The following is a 22,334-nucleotide window of genomic DNA, read 5'->3' on the forward strand; positions in this document are numbered from 1 at the left end:
CAAAAAAAAAAAAAAAAAAAAAAAAAAGAAAAAGAAAAAGTAAGTCAGAGGCACAAAATCAATCCTTATTTCCTTCATCCTAAGAATAATAGCATATTTCACTTTCATAGAAAAACTCTTCCTTTAATTTGTGGAGATGAAAATTAAACCAAATCCTTCTATACCGTTTGTTCTGTAAACTGCTCTTTATTTACTTATTTTTGCCTTACATATTGTGCATATCTTTCTAAATTAACTTAAAAAGAACTCACCCCATGGATCATCTGAGGTCAGGAGTTCGAGACCAGCCTGACCAACATGGTGAAACCCTGTCTCTACTAAAAAATACAAAATTAGCTGGGCATGCCTGTAGTCCCAGCTACTCGGGAGGCTGAGGCACGAGAACCGCTTGAACCCGGGAGGCGAAGGTTTCCAGCCCGGGCGACAGACCGAGACTCTGTCTCAAATAAAAAAGATATTTTCACCAGAGAATATGGAAATGTTTAATTTTAAGAAACACGATCAAATTGAGGCTTTCAAGGAATACATTTGTATTCCTCCCAGGAGTCAGTACAATATATATCTGATGTACAAAAAAAAAATCGCTCATTATTTTAGCCCTACCCTCCATTTGTCTCTTTTCTTTCTGGGACTCCTATTGATTGCTGACCTTCTGAAGGTCTTGTGTGTCTCTCACCTTTCTTTCATAACTTCTCTTAATTTTTTTTTTTTTTTTTTTTTTTTTTTTAGACAGAGTCTTGCTCTGTCACCCAAGCTGGAGTGCAGTGGTGTGATCTCGGCTCACTGCAACCTCTGCCTCCTGGGTTCAAGCAATTCTCCTGTCTCAGCCTCCTGAGTAGCTGAGGTTATAGGTGTGCACCAGCGTTCCCAGCTGATTTTTGTATTTTATGTAGAGACGGGATTATGCCATGTTAGCCAGGCTAGTCTCAAACTCCTGAGCTCAGGTGATCCACACACCTCAGCAAATCCTTTAAATTGTACATTCTGTGATATTTCCTTGACTTTGTTATCCAGCACTTCTATTGATTATTTTCATTTTGATTATCTTGGGTTTTTAAAAACTCCTTTATGATGGAAAATTCCAAACATACACAAAAGTAGAGAGAGAATGGTATAATAAAGCCACTCAGTTTTAAAGATTGTCAATACCAGTTTATTTCATGTGTGACTCCACCACCTTCTTCAACCAGCCTTCAGATTATTTGGAAGCAAATTTCAGACATCATATTTTACTCATACATTTTCTAGTATCTAAATCTGAAAGATAAAGACTCTTTTTAACAGTTCTGTAGCATTAATTATACTCATACTGTTGTGCAACAAATATCCAGAAGTCTTTTTATCTTGTGAAACTGAACCTCTTACCCGTTAATCACTAACTCCCTTTTTTTTTTTTTTTTCACTCTGAACCCTTGGCAACCACAATTTTACTTTCTTTTTCTATGAGTTTGATTACTTGATACTTCATGTGAGTGGAATCATATAATATGTGTCTTTTTGTGACTGACATTTTATTTAGCTTAATGTCTTCAAGTTTGACCCATGCCGTATCATGTGGCAGGATTTTTCTTCTTTTTTAAGGCTGAATGATATCTCAATATATGTATATATACTGCTTTTAAAAAATTCATTCATCTGTTGAACATTGAGATTGTTCCCACCTCTTGGCTATTGTGAATAATGCTATAATGAACATGAGTATGCAAATATGTATTTGAGATTTTGCCTTGAATTATTTTGGATATATACCAAGTGAGATTGCTGGATCATACGGTATTTCTATTTTACATTTTTTAAGGAATCTCCATACTGTTGCACCATTTTGCATTCCCATCAGGGGATCCAGTTTCTCCAAATCCTCACCAATACTTCATTTTTTTTTTTAATAGTAGCCATCCTAATGGGTGTGAAGTGATATCTCATTGTGGTTTTGATTTGTACTTCTGTAATGATTAATGAAGTTGAGCATCTTTTTATATGCTTGTTGGCCATTTCTTTCTTTTCTTTCTTTCTTTTTTTTTTTTTTTTTTTTGAGACAGAGTCTTTGTCGCCCAGGCTGGAATGCAGTGGCACGATCTTGGCTCACTGCAACCTCTGCCCCATGGGTTCAAGCAGTTCTCCTGCCTCAGTCTCCCAAGTAGCTGGGATTACAGGCGCATGCCACCACGCCCAGCTAACTTTTATATTTTTAGTAGAGACAGGGTTCACAATGGTGGCCAGGCTGGTCTTGAACTCCTGACCTCGTGATCTGCCTACCTCTGCCTCCCAAAATGCTAGGATTAAAGGCGTGAGCCACTGCTTTTAGCAAGCTTGTTGGTCATTTCTATATCTTCTTTATAGAACTACCTATTCAAGTCCTTTGCCCTTTTCTGTTCTTTTCCTTTTTTTTGAGACGGAGTTTTGCTCTTGTTGCTTAGGCTAGAGTGCAATGGTGCGATCTCGGCTCACCGCAACCTCCACCTCCTGCGGTTTAAGCGATTCTCCTGCCTCAGCCTCCTGAGCAGCTAGGATTACAGGCATGCACCACCACACCCAGGTGATTTTTTGTATTTTTAGTAGAGACGAGGTTTCACCATGTTGGCCAGGCTGGACTCAAACTCCTGACCTTAGGTGATCCACCCGCCTTGGCCTCCCAAAGTGCTGAAATTACAGGCATGAGCCACTGTGCCTGGCTATTTGCCCATTTTTTTAAAGTGGGTTATTTTTGTTTTTGTGAGTTGTATGAGTTCTTTATATTTTCTGGATATTAATCCCTTATCACGTAGATGATTTGCAAGTATTTTCTTTCGTTTTGTAGGTTGCCTTTTTACTCTCTCGGCTATGTACTTTCATGGACAAAAGTTTTAAAGTTTGATATAATGTAATCACATCAAACTTTAAAATCTTTGATTTCGTTGCCTATGTTTTTGACATCATATCTAACAAATCATTGCCAAATCCCATGTTATGAAGACTTTCCTCTATGTTTTTTTCTAGAAGTTTGATAGTTTTAGGTCTTACCGTTTGGTTTTTAATCCATTTTGAGTTTATTTTTGTATATTGTGTAAGGTAAGCATAATCAGCCGGGCACGGTGGCTCAAGCCTGTAATCCCAGCACTTTGGGAGGCCGAGACGGGCGGATCACGAGATCAGGAGATCGAGACCATCCTGGCTAACACAGTGAAACCCCGTCTTTACTAAAAAATACAAAAAGAACTAGCCGGGCGAGGTGGCGGGCACCTGTAGTCCCAGCTACTCGGGAGGCTGAGGCAGGAAAATGGTGTGAACCCAGGAGGCGGAGCTTGCAGTGAGCTGAGATCCGGCCACTGCACTCCAGCCTGGGCAAGAGAGCGAGACTCCGCCTCAAAAAAAAAAAAAAAAAAAAAAAAAAAAAGCATAATTTTTGTGTATCCTGTAAGGGTTCCACTTTATGGCTTTTGCCTGTAGATATACAGTTTTCCCAACACCGTTTGTTGAAGAGACTGTTCTTTCTCCATTCAGTGGACTTGGAACCCCTGCTAAAGACAATTTTACCACATACACAATGATTTATTCCTGGACTCTCTATCTTATTCCACTGGCCTATTTGTTGTTATGCTCATGCTGCCTACAAGAGCTTTAATTATTGTGGCTTTATAATATGTTTTGAAATCAGAAGTGTGAGTCCTCCAATCCTATTCGTTTTCAAAACTGTTTTGGCTATTTGTTACCCCTTGAGAGTCCACGTGAATTTACAGATACATTTTTCTATTTCTGCAAAAATGCCATTTGTACTTTGATAGGAATTGTGTTGAATCTGCAGATAGATCTCTTTGGGTAGTACTAACATCTTAACAATATTCAGTATTCTAATCCATAAACATAGGATGTCTTTACATTTATTTGAATCTTCTTTTATTTCTTTTAGCAATATTTTGTGGTTTTCAGTGTATGAGTCTTTCACTTCCTTGGTTAAGTTTATTCCTACGCATTTTATTCTTTTTGGTGCTATTGAAAATTGGATTGTTGCCGGGCGCGGTGGCTCACACCTGTAATGCCAGCATTTTGGGAGGCTGAGGCAGGGGGCTCATGAGGTCAGGAGTTCAATACCAACCTGGCCAAGATGGTGAAACCCCATCTCTACTAAAAAATACAAAAAAAATTGGGTGGGTGTGGTGGCAGGCGCCTGCAATCCCAGCTATTCAGGAGGCTGAGGCAGAGAATTGCTTGAACCCAAGAGGTGAAGTTTGCAGTGAGCTGAGATCACACCATTGCACTCCAGCCTGGGTGACAGAGTGAGACTCCATCTCATTAAGAAAAAAAAAGAAAAAAAAATTGGATTGTTTTCTTAGTTTACTTGCCAGATTATTTACTGTTAGTGTATAGAAATGCACCTGATATTTGTATTAATTTTGTGTGCTGCAATTTTGCTGAATTTGTTCATTAGTTTTTAATCTTTTGTGATATAATACTGTGTTGTCTGTGAATAAAGAGAACTTACTTCTTTCCTTTCAGTTTGGATGTATTTTATTTCTCTTTCTTGGGTAATTGAACTACCTAGGACTTCCACCACTATGTTCATAGAAGTTGCAAGAGTGAGCCTTCCTTGCCTTGTTCCTGATCTTAGAGGAACAGCTTTCAATTGTTTACTATTGAGTGTAATATTAGCTGTAAGCTTTTCATATATAGTTTGTATTACGTTGAGGTGGTTTCCTTCTATCCTAGTTTATTGAATGTTTTAAAATTTTAATTCTCCTTAAAATGTTTTGTAGAATTCAACTGTGAAATCCTCTGGTCCTGGGGTTTTCTTTGTTGGGAGGTTTTTGGTTGCTGATTCAATCTCCTTACTAGTCGTAAGTCTGTTTGGGTTTTTTATTTCTTCATGAATTAGTTCTGGTATGCTGTATATTTCTAGGAATGTGTCCATTTCTTCTAGATTACCGAATTTGCTGGTGCATAATTGTTCATTGTATTCTTGTAAATCCTTTTAATTTCTGTAGCATCATTTATAATGTCCCATATAGCATTTCTAATTTTAGTTATCTTCTCTCTTTTATCTTGGTTAATCTAGCTAAGAGTTTGCCAATTTTTTGACCATTTCAAAAAACCAACCCTTAGTTTCATTTTAAAATTTCATTTATATCTCTGTTCTAATCTTAGTTATTTTCTTCTCTTTTTTACTAACTTTGGGTTTCATTTTTTCTCCTTTTTCTTAAGGTTTAAAAGGTTTTCTTGAGGTATAAAATTAGGTTGTTTCTTTTGGCCATTTCTCCTTCTCTTTTCTTAGAGATACAGTATGGCTCTGTCACCCCAGATGGAATGCAGTGGAAGGATCACAGCTCACTGCAACCTCGAACTCCTGGGCTCAAGCAATCTTACTACCTCAGCCTCCTGAGCAACTAGAACTACAGGGCCACTATGTCTGGCTATTTTTCATTTATTATTATTTTTTGTAGAGATGGGTTCTCACTATGTTGCCAGGCTGGTCTTGAACTCCTGGTTTTAAGCAATTCTCCTACCTTGGCCTCCCAAAGATCTGGGATTACAGGCATGAGGCACCACACCTGGCCTGTTTCTTCTTTTTTAATGTAAGCATTTACAGCTATAATCTTCCTTCTTGATAATGCTTTCACTGCATCCCATAAGTTTTGATATATTATATTTTCATTTTCATTTGTCTCAAGATATTTTGTAATTTCTCTTGTGATTTTCTTTCTTTTTTCTTTTTTTTTTTTTTTTTGAGGCAGAGTCTCACTCTGATGCCCAGGCTGGAGTGCAGTAGTGCAATCTTGGCTCACTACAACCTCTGCCTCCTGGGTTCAAGCAATTCTCCAGCCTCAGCCTCCCGAGTAGCTGGGATTACAGGCTCCCGCTACCACACCCGGCTAATTTTTTATATTTTTAATAGAGACGGGGTTTCACTGTTAGCCAGGCTGGTCTCGAACTCCTGATCTCAAGTGATCTGCCTGCCTCAGCCTCCCAAAGTGCTGCGATCACAGGTGTGAGCCACCGTGCCTGGCTTAGAAATGGGGTTTCACCATGTTGGCCAGGCTGGTCTCAAACTCCTGATCTGAGGTCATCTACCCACCTCAGCCTCCCAAAGTCCTGGGATTACAGGCATGAGCCACTGCGCCCGGCCTCTTGTGGTTTCTTCTTTGACTCATTGGTTGTTTAATAGTTTGCTGTTTAATTTCCACATGTGTGGGGATTTTCCATTTTCCTTCTGCTGCTGATTTCTAGTTTCATTCTATTGTGGTTGGAAACGATACTTTGTATGATTTCCGTCTTCTTAAATTTGTTAAGACTTGTTCTGTGGCCTAACCTGTGATTTATTCTGGAGAGTGATCTCTGCACTTGAGAAGAATGTGTATTCTGCTCTTGTTGGATGGAGTGTTCTCTATATGTCTATCAGGTCTAATTGGTCTATAATGTTCAAGTCTTGTTTCCTCATTGATCTTCTGTCTGGATGACTTAGTCTACTTTGTCTGACAGTAGAATGGCCACCTCTGCTCTCTTTTGGTTACCATTTGCATGGACTATCTTTTTCCATTTTTTCACTTTCAGCCTATGTGCATCCTAGATCTAAAGTGTAAACTTGTATCTCTTATGTGAAAGCATATAGTTGGATCTTGCTTTTTTTTTTTTTTAATTCATTCAACCAATCTGTGTCTTTTGATTGGGGAGTTTAATTCATTTATATTTAAATTAATTACAGTTAATAAATGACTTACTATTGCCATTTTGTTGTTTTCTGTGTATCTTGTAACTATTTTTTCTCTTTCCTCTTGTACTGCCTTCCTTTGTGTTTCATTAATTTATTTTTTTTTGTTTATTTATTTTTGAGATGGAGTTTCGCTCTTGTTGCCCGAGCTGGAGTGCAGTGGCACGATCTCGGCTCACTGCAACCTCCACCTCCTGGCTTCAAGTGATTCTCCTGCCTCAGCCTCCAGAGTAGCTGGGATTACAGGCATGCACCACCATGCCTGGTTAATTTTTTGTTTTTAGTAGAGACGGGGTTTCACCATGTTAGCTGAGCTGGTCTCAAACTCCTGACCTCAAGTGATCTGACCACCTCAGCCCCCTAAAGTGCTGAGATTACAGGTGTGAGCCACCTCGCTCAGCCTCATTAATTTTTGTAGTGACATGCTTTGATTCCCTCCTCTTTTCCTTGTGTGTAGCTTCTATAAGTATTTTCTTTGTAGTTACTATGGGGATTATATAAAACATATTAAAGTTACAATAATGTATTTTAAACTGATACAACTTAACTTCAATCACTTACAAAAACTACTTTGTTACATATTTGTCTGCTGGTGAATTTTTCAGTTCAGCTATTTTTCTACTCCAGATAGTGTTTTTCTTTTTTATAGATTTCATTTCTTTATTGATATTCTCATTTTATTCATGCATTGTCTTTCTGACTTTGTTTAGTTGTCTATTTGTGTTCTCTTTTAGCTAATTGAGCTTCTCTATAATGATTATTTTTAATTGTTTATCAGCTAATTCATAGTTCTCCACTTCTTTAGAGTTGCTTGCTGAAGATTTATTTTGTTCATTTTATTGGGCCATTGTGTTGGTCTGCTTCTGTGTTGCTGTAAAGAAACACCTGGGGCTGGGTAATTTATATAGCAAAGAAGTTTAATTGGCTCATGGTTCTGCAGGCTGTACCAGCATGGATCCAGCATCTGCTTCTGGTGAAGGCCTCAGGAAACTTAATCGTGGTGGAAGGCAAAGTGGGAGCAAGCACATCACATGGCAAAAGTGGGAGCAAGAGAACAAGGGTAGAGGTGCCACACACTTTTAAACAACTAGATGTCATGTGAATTCAGAGTGAGAAATCACTTATAACCAAGGGGATAGTGCTAAACCATCCATGAAGGATCCACTGCCGTGATTCAGTCACCTCCTACCAGGCCCCACCTCCAACGCTGGTAATCACATTCACATTTCAACATGAGATTTGGAGGGGACAAACATATCAGCTATGTTTCCCTCTTTTGTATGTCTTGTGACATCTTGTTGGGATTGTCTCTTCCAGTCCATATGGACTGGCTTCATATAGGAGATCTCCACAAGAAGCCTGACCATAGATGGTGGGCGACTTCTCAAACTTTTCTTGGGGATGCATTTTCTTTCTTTATTATTTATTTATTTATTTATTTATTTTGAGACAGATTTATTTCTTTTTTGAGATGAAGTCTCATTCTGTTGCCCAGGCTAGACTGCAGTGGCATGATCTCTGCTCACTACAACCTCTGCCTCCCAGGTTCAAGAGATTCTTCTGCCTCAGCACCCCCAAGTAGCTGGGACTACAGGCATGTGCCACCATGCCCGGCTAATTTTTGACTACAGGCACGTGCTACCATGCCCAGCCGGGGATGCATTTTCTCTGGGCCTGTGTGTGTAATTTTCTTTTACTTATTTTTTATTTGTAGAGACAAGTTCTCACTATGTTGCCCAGGCTGGTCTCAAAACTCCTGAGCTCAAGCCATCCTTCTGCCTTGGCCTGCCAAAGTGTTAGGATTATAGTGTTAGGATTATAGGCATGAGCTACCGCACGTGTGTGTGTCTGTGTATGTGTGTAATGTTCTAGTTAAAAAGCTTGCCCCTGTTTTCTCAGGCGTTCATGATCTCTTACTCCCTCTGGTGTCTGTCTTCAGTACTGTAGCTTTCCTGTAGCAACTCATGTGACACTTAGTTTTGTTCAGTGGTCCCCAACCTATCATCCAAACTATGCGTCTTCTGCTCTGAGTTCACTGAGTCAGGCAAGGCAGAAACCAGTCTGTTGGACGGCCCCCAGAAAGCCAGGATGTTGTGCTCATGTTTCACTCTTCTTTATCCCTTGGCTGGGAGTTGTGAGTTTTCTTCCACTCCATGTTGCATTGGGAATGGAGAGGGGTTAGGGTTGGCAAAATGTAAGACATTTTCCTACCCACTTTGATGAAGTTCATCTTGGCTTTGTACGCACCCGAGTGCCGCGACCTCTTTGGTTTCTGGAGCTGTCACAAAGGCAATTTGGTCTGCATATTGTTGTTAAGTTGGTGTCTCCTTGGGAAAACGGGACTGGGGTTTCCTATTCTGCCACCTTGCTATTATCGCTCTAATGACTTTTTTTTTTTTTTTTGAGACATAGTTTCACTCTTGTTGCCCAGGCTGGATTGCAATGGCGTGATCTCGGCTCACTGCAATCTCCGCCTCCTGGGTTCGGGTGATTCCCCTGCCTCAGCCCCCTGAGTAGCTGGGATTACAGGTGTCCGCTACCAAGCCTGGCTAATTGTTTTGTATTTTTAGTAGAGATGGGGTTTCACCATATTGGCCAGGCTGCTCTTGAACTCCTGTCCTCAAGTGATCCACCTGTGTCGGCCTCCCAAAGTGCTGGGATTAACAAGCGTGAGCCACCGTGCCTGTCTCGAAGGACTGTTTTAAAAACATAATTGCATATCATTATAAAAGCTAACAGTAACAATTCTTAATTTTTTTTTTTTTTTAATGAGATCGGGGTCTTGCTCTGTTTCCCAGCCTAGAGTACAATAGCATGATCATAGCTGACTGCAGCGTCGACCTCCCAGGCCTCCTGAGTAGCTGGGACCTCAGGCGTGTGCCACTATGCCCAGCTATTTTTTTTTTTTTAAGAGATGGGTGTCTCATTATGTTGCCCAAAGTCTCAAACTCTGGCACTCAAGCTATCCTCCCACTGTGGTCTCCCAAAGTGCTGGGATTACAGGCATGAGCCCCTGTGCAGGGTCAACAATTTTTTTTTTTTTTTTTTTTTTGAGACGGAGTCTTGCTTTGTGCTCAGGCTGGAGTGCAGTGGTGTGATCTTAGCTCACTGCAACCTCCGCCTCTCAGGTTTAAGCAATTGTCCTGCCTCAGCCTCCCAAGTAATGGATAATAGGCGTGTGCCACCATGCCCAGCTAATTTTTGTATTTTGAGTAGAGACAGGGTTTTGCCATGCTGGCCAGGCTGGCCTCAAACTCCAGACCGCAGGTTATCCACCCACCTCAGCCTCCCAAAGTGCTGAGATTACAGGCATGAGCCACTGCGCCTGGCCCTCAACAATTTTTAATATCATGAAATATCCAATAGTGTTCAAATTTCCTTGAGTGTTTTTACTTCTTATTTGTTTGAATCAACATCGAATAGGTTGATGTTTCTTAAATCTCTTTTTAATCTAGTAGTTTCTTTCCATATAAGAAGGCATATAGGTACAGACAATCCTCATTTTACTCAGTAGTATGAGACCAAAGAAGATAACTATACAGCCAGGCACGGTGGCTCACGCCTGTAATCCCAGCACTTCGGGAGGCCGAGGCGGGTGGATCACGAGGTCAGGAGTTCGAGACCAGCCTGGCCAACATAGTGAAACCCTGTCTCTACTAAAAATACAAAAATTAGTCGGGCATGGTAGTCCCAGCTACTTGGGAGGCTAAGACAGGAGAATCACTTGAACCCGGGAGGGAGAGGTTGTGGTGAGCCGAGATCACACCACTGCACTCCAGCCTGGGTGACAAGCGTGAAACTCTGTCTCAAAAACAAAAACAAAAGCAAAAGAAAGAACCATACAAGCTGAGAATATGCAAAAGGATCATAATAATAGGGAAATTTTTTATTGTTCTATGACCTGTAAAATTTTTTTTTTTTTTTTTTTTTTGAGACGGAGTCTTGCTCTGTCACCCAGGCTGGAGTGCAGTGGCCGGATCTCAGCTCACTGCAAGCTCCGCCTCCCGGGTTTACGCCGTTTTCCTGCCTCAGCCTCCCGAGTAGCTGGGACTACAGGCGCCCGCCACCTCGCCCGGCTAGTTTTTTTGTATTTTTTAGTAGAGACGGGGTTTCACCGTGTTAGCCGGGATCGTCTCTCGATCTCCTGGCCTCGTGATCCGCCCGTCTCGGCCTCCCAAAGTGCTGGGATTACAGGCTTGAGCCACCACGCCCGGCCAACCTGTAAAATTTTTGTGAAAACATTAAAAATCCTCTTACTGGGAGGGGGAAGGGATAGCATTAGGAGATACACTTAATGTAAATGACAAGTTAATGGGTGCAGCACACCAACATGGCACATGTATACATATGTAACAAACCTACACATTGTGCACATGTACCCTAGAACTTAAAGTATAATAATAGTTAAAAAAGTCTCTTACTGTGAGTTATCAATGTAAAGGGAAATGGAAAATAATAATAAAGTAAAACTAATATTTAACACACTGTCATCTAATACGTTAGCAATATTGAGAATTAAAGCATTGTATTTCTTTCTTTAAAAAATTCAGTTGTTATTTGAACAGTATTTGCTTTCTTTACTCATCGTATAACTTACAAGAATTTTTTAGGCCAGGTACGGTGGCTCATGTCTGTAATCCCAGCACTATGGGAGGTCAAGGCAGGTGGATCATCTGGGTCAGGAGTTTGAGACCAGCCTGGCCAACACGGTGAAACCCTGTCTCTACTAAAAATACAAAAATTGGCTGGGCATGGTGGTGTGTGCCTGTGATCCCATCTACTTGGGAGGCTGAGGTGGGAAAATTCCTTGAACCCAGGAGGTGGAGGTTGCAGTGAGCCAAGACCAAGCCATTGCACTCCAGCCTGGAAGTTTAAAAAAAAAAAAAAAAAAAAAGAATTTTTTTCCATGCCTTGATGAACCATCATACTATGAACTTTGAATCAGCTTCCAACATTTTATCCTTTGTGCTTTCAATGTCATGAAATATTTCTAGATTTTCATTAATATAAAGTTTGTTGATAGTGTCACTTCTTCTGGGTCATTTTCTTTTTTTTTTTTAGAGACAGAGTCTTGCTCTGTTGCCCAGGCTGCAGTGTAGCAGTGCGATCTCGGCTCACTGCGACCTCTGCTTCCCGTGTTCAAGCAATTCTCCTGCCTCAGTCTCCTGAATAGCTGGGATTACAGGCATGTGCCACCACTCCTAGCTAATTTTTGTATTTTTTTTTTTTTGGTAGAGATGGGGTTTCACCATGTTGGCCAGGCTGGTCTCAAACTCCTGACTTCAGATGATCCACCCACCTCAGCCTCCCGAAGTGCTGGGATTACAGGCATGAGCCACCACACCCGGCCTCTTCTGGGGCATTTTCATTCTTTTCATCACAACAACTTTCCTCATTCATGTCAATAAATCTGCCTTCACTAAGTTCCTCTGGCTACACATCTAGAATTTCTCAGATGTTAGTAGTATCCACATGCTCGTGGTCAACTATTTTTCTTAAACTCCATTTACATTTGATTTAAATTTCACTTCCAGCATTATCACTTTTTGTTTCTTCGGTATGCTTTTGTCTTTGTTGTCCAGTTCCCTGTTCTGTTCATTTTTATGAAATGTTATGTGGGTTTATCACTGGGAGATAAGGAGGTAACACAACTACATGCTTTGCTATCTTTGCAGTCTCCATGAGAACTGAATGACAGATGTGTGACGACCAGACTTTGAAAGAAGTGACATGATCATGATTGATCACTGATCGTTGTGTGTATGTTATTTACTTAGTGATTTGTGGACTGAAAAGCTAGCCATGAAATTTGTACTTTATGCAGTTACTCATAATTAATATACCATGCTAACTGATGTTTGAAATGTGTTGTTGAAGGACAGGTATTATTTACCTAGACTATTATAATTGAAATTCATGCTTATCAGAACTTTGAAAAGCAAGGAATGCCTGTTTTAGGATTAGCTTTGATTCTTCAGGAGCAGTTGTCTCATTTGGCTTTTCTCTCTAAAGCTACTGTTTTCCCTGTATTTCTGGGAATCTTGGATTTCTTTTATTTATAATGAAGCATTAAAATTAAATTTTTCTTTCTAGGAACAGGTTTGGATTTTCCCTGTCCTTATGTAGCTATACCAGGTTCTCTTATGTGTCCTCCTCCGACATTAGGATTTGCATGGACATCCCTTTTTTTTTTTTTTTTTTGAGACGGAGTCTCACGCTGTTGCCCAGGCTGGAGTGCAGTGGCGCGATCTCGGCTCACTGCAAGCTCCGCCTCCTGGGTTCACGCCATTCTCCTGCCTCAGCCTCCTGAGTAGCTAGGACTACAGGCGCCCGCCACCGCGCCCGGCTAATTTTTTGTATTTTTAGTAGAGACGGGGTTTCACTGTGGTCTCGATCTCCTGACCTTGTGATCCGCCCGCCTCGGCCTCCCAAAGTGCTGGGATTACAGGCTTGAGCCACCGCGCCCGGCTTGGACTTCCCTTTTGGGTACACCTGTAGGAAGCTATGTGGAGGATCCCTCACAACAGACACCACGAAAATACTAAAATGAAGAGCAATAATCCTCACACTTGACACTTAGCCCTTCCCAGGGTTTTTTCAACTTATAAATGGGTACAGCTTCCTTTAACCATGGTGAGGCTGGGGCTTGTGGCACAGGCTACCTGGCATAGGTATTTCATTAACACACTGCTAAATCTTAATGTAAGCCCCTGTTTTCAGCCTCCTTCTAACTCCTACATTCTGCACCAGACTTATCCCCACCTAGGACTGCCAGAGCCCCAGGAAAAGCAGTTCCCACCCCCACAACCCAATCTGAGCACATCCTCAGGTGTGGCCTCCTTCGCTCTGTTTCATCTTTTACCAGGCCTTCCACAACTTTTGAATTCCAGACAGTTGTTGAAATCACAAGTCTGTATCCATTCTCTTTGTTACTGATTTATTCCTTGGTTTTCCTCTGCAAGAATTTCATGAGGTCTCCAGGCAGAGAGAAAGCAACTATCATTACTGAGTCTGCAATTCTAGGCTGAGATTTAATTGATTCTTAAAGTTTCTCAAGTGTCTCTTTTATGTAGATAACTCCTCTAGGACCCTTCTCATTATGAAGAGAGGGAGGGTAGCACAGTGCTTAAGGGTAGAGGCTCCTGAGCCAGACTATGTGGATTTCAAATTTGGCTCTGCTGTTTCTCAGCTGAGACTTTGCCTATGTTACTTACAATCTTGTACCTCAGTTTTCTCATCTATAAAATAATGCCTCATGGAACTGTTTGAAGAGTAAATGAGCTAATATTTTTAATGTTACCAAGGACAGTGCTTGGCAGAGAGTACGAGCTATGTAAGTATTTGAAAATGAGGCTGGGCCAGGTGGCTCACGTCTGTAATCCCAGCACTTTGGGTGGCCAAGGCGGGTAGATCACTTGAGGTCAGGAGTTCGAGACCAGCCTGGCCAACATGGCGAAACCCCATCTCTAGCAAAAATACAATAATTAGCCGGGCATAGTGGTGCATGCCTGTAATCCCAGTAACTTGGGAGGCTGAGGCAGGAGAATCTCTTGAACCCAGGCTGGAGGTTGCAGTGAGCCGAGTTTACATCACTGCACTCCAGCCTGGGTGACAAGAAGAAAACTCTTGTCTCAAAAAAAAAAAAAAAAAAAAAGAAAGAAAGAAAGAAAATCAATGAATTTGAACTTAGAAACAAAATGTATCTGAAAATGCAATGCCTTGAATTTCTTGTCTTGATCATATCTGGTACAGCATTCCCTGAACACAAGAAGGTTACATTTTTTCTTTCTGCTTAGAAATCAACCTGGAGTGACTGCTTTTGCAGTTCAGTAGGTGGTTAATAAAAACTAAATTTTTCTCTATTTGAATAACTGTGTGTATCCCTGATAAGACATTCAGGCACCTTGGTAGCCACTGAAATGAATTCATCATACGTCCAACTAATAGAAGCGAGAGAAACAATCTGGCAAAGAAACACTCAATGAGGCCGGGCGCGGTGGCTCACGCCTGTAATCCCAGCACTTTGGGAGGCCGAGGCGGGCGGATCACAAGGTCAGGAGATCGAGACCACGGTGAAACCCCGTCTCTACTAAAAATACAAAAAATTAGCCGGGCGCGGTTGTGGGCGCCTGTAGTCCCAGCTACTCGGGAGGCTGAGGCAGGAGAATGGCGTGAACCCGGGAGACGGAGCTTGCAGTGAGCCGAGATCGCGCCACTGCACTCCAGCCTGGGCGACAGAGCGAGACTCCGTCTCAAAAAAAAAAAAAAAAAAAAAAAAAAAAAAAAAAAAAGAAACACTCAATGAAATAAATTCCAAACATCTGTTTCCTTTTATTTGTATTAATAATTGCATTCTCACAATATTTCAGCGAAAGCCTGGGGAAAGTGAGAACTCTACCTATTTAAGTTCAACAAAAAGCCCATAATAACATATTTAGCATAAGACATAGTTCTAACAAAACTGCAATTAAAAAAAGAACTGTGCATTGTTTTCCTATAAGTGATTTGTCAGATGTTTTAAAATTATATATTTCTTATTATTTGTTCACTTAAGATTTATCACTTTGTATATTAATGAAGTCTCAAGTGTTTTCATCTCCAAGAGTCACACTGTGAGCTTGAATCTTTTTCAAAGACAAATCCATTAAGGTTTGCTTTAAAGAAAATAAGGGAAAACTCACAGGAGCAAAAAGTATTTTGTCTCTTAAAATTGAGGAAAGAGGCCGGGCATGGTGGCTCACGCCTGTATTCGCAGCACTTTGGGAGGCTGAGATAGGTGGATTACCTGAGGTCGGGAGTTCAAGGCCAGCCTGGCCAACATGGTGAAACCCTGTCTCTACTAAAAATACAAAAATTAGCTGGGCATGTTGGCGGGGGCCTGTAATCCTAGCTACTTGGGAGGCTGAGGCAGGAGAATCATTTGAACCTGGGAGGTGGATGTTGTAGTGAGCTGAGATCACACCACTGCACTCTAGCCTGGGTGACAGAGCAAGACTCTGTCTCAGAAAAAAAAAAAAAAAAATGAGGGAAGAGAAATAAACCAGTGCTATAAAAGCTGTGAGCCTGATTTATCACAGTTCAATTACCACAATGCCAGAAAATAATCTTGACAAGCACAAGTTCTTTAAAGATTCTTCTTTTTATTTTTCTTTCAAAACAATCTCAAATTTACATAAAAGCTGAAAGAACAGTACACGGAACATTTTTCTCAGCCATTATGTATAAGTTGCTAACATGATGCTCCATCGTCCCAAACACTTCAACATATATTTTTACACAAACATGCATTCTCCGTTCCAACCCTAATGCAAACATAAAAATTAGGAATATTACAATGACACATTGCACCTAGTCCTCCTTATTCAATTTCACCAATTGTCTTTGACTTGCCTTTAGAGTGCAAGGATCCAGATGAGAACCAAGCATCACACTGAGTTAACAGGTCTCTTTGGTCTCATTTGGCTCAGAAGAGCTCTTCCGCCTGCCTTTGATTTTCCTGGCCTTGACACTTTAGGAGATGACAAGGCACTGCCCCACTTGGACCCCTTCCTGGCACCACTCAAGCTCTAGCCCCTCACTCAAGGCTGACTCTTTGTCCCCTTTTCCCATATAGGCACCCTTTTTACCCACTGGGGCACCAGCAGCCTGCACCTGGGAGCCCCTTCCACAGATACCCACTTGGGCCAGCTCAGGCTCTGACCACAGCTCAGGCCACTGCGGCTCCCTACTGCCCTGTAAGGACGGTCACATGCAGGGGCTGAATTGCTGACAGAGGGAAAGGAAGAGGGAGAAAAAGAAAAGGAAAGGGGGCTGGGCATGGTGGCTCAGGCCTGTAATGCCAGCACTTTGGGATTTGGAGGAATGGACTAGTAGTTGCAATAATCATAAAAGGACTCCTGTGGGAACGGACAGTTTGCCATTACAGAATATAAATCCACATTTCAGAATCTCTTACTACTTTAAATGTATTTATACAATAATTTACTGATTTCATTTCAGTTTGAACAAGGTCGATAGAATATCACTTTTGTATACACACGCATGTTTAAGACATGTGAATTCTGTGTGTGCTTTTAGTCAACCATGACTTTTTTTTTCAAGACAAGGTCTTGCTGGGAGGCCCAGGCTGGTGGATCACTTGAGGCCAGGAATTCCAGACCAGCCTGGACAACATGGCGAAACCCTATCTCTACTAAATATACAAAAATTAGCTAGGCGTAGTGGCATGCACTTGTAATTCCAGCTAATCCGGAGGCTGAGGCATGAGAATCTCTTGAACCCAGGAGGTGGAGGTTGAAGTGAGCCGAGATCATGCCACTGTACTCCAGCATGGATGACACAGTGAGACCCTGTCTCAAAAAGAAAAAGTCATGTTTGACTATGATTATTAAAAACACACACCGAAGCCACATATCTTAAACGTGTGTGTACACAAAAATTATATTCTATCTACTTTGTTCGAACTGAAATGAAATCAGTAAATTATTGTATACATACATTTAAAGTAGCAAGAGATTCTGAAATGTGGGTTTATATTGTGCAATGGCAAACTGTTCGTTCCCACAGGAATTCCTTTGTGGTATTGCAACGACTAGTCCGCTCCTCCAGAGCCTCCTGCCTGGGCTGTTGCAATGGCTTCTTTGCTGGTCTTCCTGCTTTCACCCTTGCCCCCATCCCCAGGCTCATTCTGTGTTTTCAATGGAGGCTAAAATTATCTTTCACATATTTAAATCAGATCATGTAACTTTTCTGTTTAAACTTCTGTAATAGAGACTTCTAGTTTCTGCTCACAATATACAGAACTAGAAAGGGAATCACCTTCACCTGAACGAACTGCAAGTTTGTGACTTTTCTTGAACCCACAGGGGAGCTGAGGTTGGTTTGTTGTTGTTGGTTTTCGATTTTTTTTTTTTTTTTTTTTGAGATGGAGTCTTGCTCTGTCTCCCAGGCTGGAGTGCAATGGTGTGATCTCAGCTCACTGCAACCTCCGCTTCCCCGGTTCAAGCAATTCTCATGCCTCAGCCTCCTGAGTAGCTGGGATTACAGGTGATTGCCATCACACTAATTCTTGTATGTTTAGTGGAGACAGGGTTTCGCCATGTTGACCAGGCTTGTCTTGAACTCCTGACCTCAAGCGATCTGCCCACCTCGGCCTCCCAAAGTTCTGGGATTATAAGCATGAGCCACCACATCCAACCATGCTGTTGTTGTTTTGAGATAAAGTCTCGCTCTGTTGCCCAGGTGGGAGTGCAGTGGCATGACCTCAGCTCACAAAGCCTCTGCCTCCTGAGTTCAAGCGATTCTCCTGCCTCAGCCTCCTGAGTAGCTGGGACCACAGGTGTGCACCACCACACCCGGCTAAGTTTTGTATTTTTAGTAGAGATGGGGTTTTGTTATGTTGCCAGGCTGGTCTCCGACTCCTGGTCTCACGTGATTCGCCTGACTTGGCCTCCCAAAGTACTGGGATTACAGGTGTGAGCCACCACGCCTTGCCAAGCTGAGATCTTAAGGCAACCAACTAGCTTGAAATCTAGGGATAGATGGGGGCCTGCTGAGAGAGACAAAATGCAATCATTTCCTTTCCTAGGCCAGATGCAGTTGCTAAGACAAATTAAATATTTTTCATTCTTTATAATTTCTAAGTTTCCTCTGTATTTTGTAATATTTACTATGTAATCATATAGTAATTTGTATTGGTCAAGTTATAAGCAAGTTTGGTCTCATGAGTTTAATGTAAATCATCTGAATAGTCAATAGTTAAATAGATAAACACCTCAATTAGGGAATACTGCATTCTGAAAAATAATTTTTCAGACAAAGTTTAATCCCATAATTTCCAAAGCTTTGTTTTTATCAGTTCCCAGTGGAACGCTTCTGAAATGCGCTATACTTTTCCCTGCTTTGTTAAATAGAGTATACTAATAATTACGTGTGTATAGGCTAGCGGATCCTCTAAACTTTCACTGCTGCACTGTGCTTGAAGACCATCTTGTCCTTAAGGGCCACTGCACCAGGAGAAGCCCTTGAATTCATTTAAAGATATGCTAATCTAGCTATTATTTTCTTACTTCAGGAAAACCTCTAAAGGCCATCTTCTGTAATGACATAATGCCTAGCGGATTACCCTAGCTCTCAAATGGAACGGAGCAGTAGAGCAAGTAGGAGTGGAGTGGACTAGAACCCATGGAGGTCCCTGGTCAGCCTTGACGGCAAGGCTTTGAGGGCATATCTGGGGCTGCACAGCCACTCAACTCAGGAGAGTGTTCACAACCATCCAGGCCCAGCCATAGGCTTTCTTAGTATTCTTTTTTTTTTTTTTTTTGAGACGGAGTTTCACTCTTGTTTCCCAGGCTGGAGTGCAATGGCAGGATCTCGGCTCACCTCAACATCCGCCTCTCAGGTTTAAGCGATTCTCCTGCCTCAGCCTCCCGAGTAGCTAGGACTACAGGCATGCGCCACTATGCCTGGCTAATTTTGTATTTTTAGTAGAGATGAGGCCGGGCGCGGGGGCTCACGCCTGTAATCCCAGCACTTTGGGAGGCCGAGGCGGGCGGATCATGAGGTCAGGAGATCGAGACCATCCTAGCTAAAACGGTGAAACCCTTTCTCTACTAAAAATACAAAAAATCAGCCAGGCGTGGTGGTGGGTGCCTGTAGCCCCAGCTACTTGGGAGGCTGAGGCAGGAAAATGGCGTGAACCTGGGAGGTAGAGCTTGCAGTGAGCCGTGATCACACCACTGCACTCCAGCCTGGGAGACAGAGCAAGACTCCATCTCAAAAAAAAAAAAAAAAAAGTAGAGATGGGGTTTCTCCATGTTGGTCAGGCTGGTCTCGAACTCCCAACCTCAGGTGATATGCCTGCCTCAGCCTCCCAAAGTGCTAGGATTACAGGCATGAGCCACTGTGGCTGGTCACTTTCTTTGCATTCTGTATGGTACTGTACCTTGAGCTCTTGTTTGACAAAAGGCTTGTAACTTAGGATCTTTGGATCTCCATAAATTATGGATGGACTTCAGTTAATTCACTTTGAGATTATAGATAAAAATGACTGATTTTACTGCATAGAAGATCCAAAACTTTCACTGGATTCTCAGAGGGAATGAAACGGGCTGAGATGTTACTCTTGTAACTCCTACAAAAATGAAGTGATGGCAAAAGCGGCCCTAGTCTTGTGGACTAGGCTTAGTCTGAGCTGAGCATGGGGCATAGCTAAATTCAGAGTGAAATGCAACTGCTCACTATGGAAATAGCCTCTGAGGCTTGTATCACACTCAAATTATAGCACTGTCTACACACATCCTGCACCTTGCTTTTTTTCACTTAATGTATCTTGGAAAAATCTTATTTTTGTGTTTATAGAACTATTCTTTTTCAGTGATTACCCAGGATTCCATTGTATGATTAGAGCACAATTTATTTATCTGGTACTCTGCAACAGACTGAATGTTTGTGTCCCTCCAAAACCCCTATGTTGAGATCCTAACCCCCAAGGTGATGGTATTATAATGGAGATGAGGCCTTTGGGAGATGATTGGGTCATGAGGGTGTAGTCTTCAGGAATGGAGTTCACACCCTTATTAAAGAGGAGTGGCTCACGCCTGTAATCCCAGCAATTTGGGAGGCTGAGGCAGGCGGATCACCTGAGGTCAGGAGTTCGAGGCCAGCCTGGGCAACATGACAAAACCCTATCTCTACTAAAAATACAAAGATTAGCCAGGCGTGGTGGCACTCGCCTGTAATCCCAGCTACTCTGGAGGCTGAGGCATGAGAATCGCTTGAACCCTGGAGGTGGAGGTTGCAGCGAGCTGAGATCACACTACTGCACTCCAGCCTGGACAAAGGAGCAAGACTCTGTCTCTGTTAAAAAAAAAAAAAAAAAGAAAAAAGACTAAAGGAAGAGAGAGAGAGAGAAGAGAAACCTGAAGTTGGAAGGGAGAGAGAAGCCTGAAGTTGGAAGGGAGAGAGAAGCCTGAAGTTGGGGAGACCATCACAGGAGTTCAGGCCAGAGCTGAATGCGATTTGAACTAAAATAGTGGGCGTTGGGATAGAGAAAGCGCTATCACTATGAGATGTTTTCAGAAGTATAATCTACTATATTTGGAAATCAGTTGAATCTGAGGAAGACAGATAAATGAAGAATGATGCAGGTATGGGGACCTCGCACAAGGATGATAATGGCGGTACCGAGGATGGACAAGAGGCCCTGGAGGCTTGTGTCCAATAAGATGAGAAGAGGGGCTGAACGAAGCCTTGCAGGACACCAGTCCTGAGAGGAAACAAATGCATAAGTGTCATGGAGAAAATCCAAGGGATTGCGGAATGAGGGAAGCCAAGGGACATATTTCAAGATGAGCAAGGTATCAACTGGGTCAGATAAAGTACAACACAAATAAGAGTCTTAAATTTAGCAATAATTTATACAGAGATAATGTCAAAGAGGTGTGGGGATGGGAGGTAGACAGAAGAAGACTGACAGTGGGAGGAAGCTGAGAGAATGGAGAGAGAGTGCACAAAGAAATCCTTTGGAATGTTTGGCTCTAGAGGAGATAAGAGATAGAGCAAGAGGCTGGGGCGCGGTGGCTCTCTTATAATTCTAATTACTTGGCAGACTGAGGTGGGAGGATTGCTCGAGCCCAAGACTTCAAGGCCAGCCTGGGCAACATAGCAAGACTCCCACCTCCAAAAGTAAATTAATTAAAAAGAATAAAAAATAGAAAAATAAGGCAAAAGCTGGAAGGCAGCAATGCAAGGTTTGTGTTTTTCAAATGAGGTTTTAACTGTTTAAATGCTGATGGGGGGCCGGACACGGTGGCTTACGCCTGTAATCCCAGCAATTTGGGAGGCTGAGATGGGTGGATCACTTGAGGTCAGGAGTTCAAGACTAGTCTGGCCAACATGGTGAAACCTTCTCTACTAAAAATACAAAAATTAGCTGGGTGCAGTGGTGGGCACCTGTTATCCCAGCTACTTGGGAGGCTGAGACAGAAGAATCACTTGAACCCAGGAAGTGGAGGTTGCTGTGAGCTGAGATCACACCACTGTACTCCAGCCTGGACGACAGAGTGACTCTGTCTCAAAAAAATTGCTGTTGAGAAGGAGGGAGTTGGGAGACAAGAGGTGAACAGTGTGGAGAGTAATGGAGTGAGCCTCCCGAGAATGTGGTGGGGATGGAATCTAAGTTGGCAGGGGGATTAGCTAGGAGAGGAGGGGGATACCACAATCCCTTTCTGGTTGTAACTGGAAGGAATGAGGTAAGGACAAGGCCTGTGGCAGGTCAGTTCACTTGTTTATGACCAGAGTTCAGAAAGTTCTCCTATGTGATTCCCAGTGTCTCTGTGAATAAGAGAAAGCCTCAGATACTAAATTAGGAGGGGTCTGGTGGGATCTAAGATTGGCAGAGCATGCAAGAAGTTTGAAAAAGCTTGGGGGTGAACAGGAGCAATATAGAACTGTTCAGAAAACAGAAGGATTACTGGGATATATGACCTCGTTTTTACCGTGGCACCAATATGAGCAACTTTGTTATTTTTTTTCTCCAGTTGCCCTTGGTGATCAAGATTTAGACACAGGGCGGCTGGGCGCAGTGGCTCACACCTGCAATCCCAGCACTTTGGGAGGATGAGATGGGTGGATCACCTGAGGTCAGGAGTTGAAG

At 42.2% G+C, this 22,334-nt stretch overlaps 1 protein-coding gene across 4 annotated transcripts in view; it reads right to left on the reverse strand.

The window, feature by feature from the left end:
* The window catches only part of CHCHD7 (coiled-coil-helix-coiled-coil-helix domain containing 7), a 1,019,570-nt gene that overhangs the window by 155,230 nt on the left and 842,006 nt on the right, over positions 1 to 22,334 (reverse strand). The window lies entirely within an intron of this gene.

The sequence above is a fragment of the Macaca thibetana genome, chromosome 8, assembly GCF_024542745.1.
Source record: "Macaca thibetana thibetana isolate TM-01 chromosome 8, ASM2454274v1, whole genome shotgun sequence".
In the NCBI taxonomy this organism is placed as follows: domain Eukaryota; kingdom Metazoa; phylum Chordata; class Mammalia; order Primates; family Cercopithecidae; genus Macaca; species Macaca thibetana.